Source organism: Cebus imitator, unplaced genomic scaffold (assembly GCF_001604975.1).
Source record: "Cebus imitator isolate Cc_AM_T3 unplaced genomic scaffold, Cebus_imitator-1.0 Scaffold353, whole genome shotgun sequence".
Taxonomy (NCBI): domain Eukaryota; kingdom Metazoa; phylum Chordata; class Mammalia; order Primates; family Cebidae; genus Cebus; species Cebus imitator.
Window position 1 is genome coordinate 919,406 of NW_016107668.1, and position 2,756 is coordinate 922,161.

The following is a 2,756-nucleotide window of genomic DNA, read 5'->3' on the forward strand; positions in this document are numbered from 1 at the left end:
TGTGAGCTCGCTGACTTGAGCCTGGCATGCAGCCACCTCATGTCTGAGTCAGAAGTATGCCCCTAGTCAGGTGTGCACTAGTGTCAGCTGACGAGGTAACCATGACAGTTTATCAATTCATTTGACAAACAGCATACCAAGCTAGGCCATGTGCTCCCAAAAACATTTTTTACTTGCACTATGTAAGTTTACTTATTACATTCCAGTTTTGTATAATTGCCTGTATTCCCTACTCAACTGTAAGGACCAGCAGACCAATGACCATGTCTATCTTGCTCACACCGTATTGCCAGTATCTAGTAGTGCCGAATACAAGGTAGATATGCAATGAATATTCTGCTGAAAGCAATGAATGAGGCTGTATGCAAGATACTGTGCTCAGCAGGGAAATGGAGCAGATTGGAAGATAATAAAACTGGAACCCACAGTCTGTGGAGAAATGACATGGTAGACAGAAGGAGGCAAACTTTGCAAGGGCAGATGCTTCTGCAAACTGGGGAGATCCATTTAAGAAAAAATAATATAAAATTTTAATACAGGTTAGGCGCAGGGGTTCATGCCTGTAATCCCAGGACTTTGTTGAGGCTGACGTGGGTAGATCACCTGAGGTCAGGAGTTCGAGACCAGCCTGGCCAACATGGTGAAACTCTGTCTCTACTAAAAATACAAAAATAAGCCGGCTGTGGTAGCACACACCTGTATTCCCAGCTACTCAGGAAGCTGAGCCACGAGAATTGCTTGAACCCTGGAGGAGGAGGTTGCAGTGAGCCGAGATCATGCCGCTGCACTTCGGCTTGGGTGACAGAGTGAGACTCTGTCTTAAAATAAACAAATTTTAAAAATAAAATAAAATTATAAATACAAAATTAGGTACCTTGTCTTAGAAGAGGTTCGTGCAATTGAAGGGACTTGAAATTTAAGCTTCAATACCTTCACAGTAAATGCATCTCTGGTGATAAGTGGACAAATGTACTAACTACTGTGAAATCTCTAAAGATTGATCAGAGATCTCAGCAAGGGAAAAATCAAGGTTTCACAAAAGAGATCAACTGTGAGCGTCATCTTACAGACAGAAACAAAGGACACAAACTGCAGGTGGAAGAAACGTGCTAGATCACCCCAGTGAGAAAAAGGCAGAATTTATCTCCAGAATAGTGAGAAATACTGTATGGTTGGTGTGGGTGACGATAGCCTTAGGATAGTGGTTCTCCGCATGTGATCACGGCCAGCAGCATGGACATCAAAAGAAAATTTGTTACAACTGTGGCTACTCAGGCCTCGTGATCCACCTGCCTCAGCCTCCCAAAGTGCTGGGATTACAGGCATGAGCCACCATGCCCAGCCTATTTTATTTCTAACAAATTTATTTTCAGGCTGTTATACAAGATGGGGAGAAATGAAACAAAAGGACCATGCAGAGAAACAGTTCTCTTCATCCCATATCCCGAAATAAATTACAGATAAAATAAAAAGTTAAAGCAGAAAATGCAACCAGATCTTGTGTAGAAGAAAAGATTATCTCAGCAAAAGGCCAAAAGTAGAACTTGCAGAAGAAAACATTAATAGACTCACTTTCACAACAATTTAAAATGTTTGTACCACAAACAAAATTAAAAAGCAAACAACAAACTACAAAGAAATATGCAGACTGGGTGCGGTGGCTCACACTCGTAATCCCAGCACTGTGGGAGGCTGAAGCAGGAGGATCACTTGAGTCCAGGAGTTTGGGACTAGCCCTGGCAACATAAGGAGTCCCGGTCTCCACAGAAAAATAGTAATTTTGAAATTAGCTAGGTGTGGTTGTATGGGGCCTGCAACCCCAGCTACTTGGGAGGCTGAGGTGGGAGAACTGCTTGAGCTTGGGAGGTCGAGGCTGCAGTGAGCCCGCAGCACCATTCACTCCAGCCTGGACAGCAGGGCAGGACCTCATATCAAAAAAACCAAGAAGAGGCAAAAACAAACATGCAGCAGATATGACAATAAAAGTCTAAAAATTTTAATTTAAAAAGATGAATCACCTACAAAAAAAAAAATGGGCACAGGACATAAACTGAAAATTCAGGAAAGAAATGCAAATGGCCAGCCAGGCGAGGTGGCTCAAGCCTGTAATCTCAGCACTGCGGGAGGCTGAGGAGGGCAGATCACCTGAGGTCAGGAGTTTGAGGCCAGCTTGGCCAACATGGTAAAACCCTGTCTCTGCTAAAAATACGAAAATCAGCCTGGTGTAGTGCAACGTGCCTGTAATCCCAGCTACTCAGAAGGCTCAGGCAGGAGAATCCCTGGAACCCAGGAGGCAGAGGTTGCAATGAGCTGAGATTGCACCATTGCACTCTAGCCTACCGAGACTCGGTCTCAAAAAAAAAAAAAAAAGTTATTAAGTACATCAGAAAATATTCCATTTCATACAAAAATAGGCATTACAGGTATTAAAATGGAATAGCATATTTTACTTACCAAATTGGCAGAGCATTTTAAATAATGTCTACTGTTTAACTTATAGTGGTTTTAAGGTGCTATTAATACTTTAATAAAGAATGCTCATGCTATACTAACTGGAAAAAAGAACCTGTTAGAAAAAAACACAACCAATATTCTAATTCTGAAAACAAATTTGTATGTCTGTATAAGTATAAAAATAACACAAAGGGCCAGGCGCGGTGTCTCAAGCCTGTAATCCCAGCACTTTGGGAGGCCGAGGCGGGTGGATCACGAGGTCAAGAGATCGAGACCATCCTGGTCAACATGGTGAAACCCCG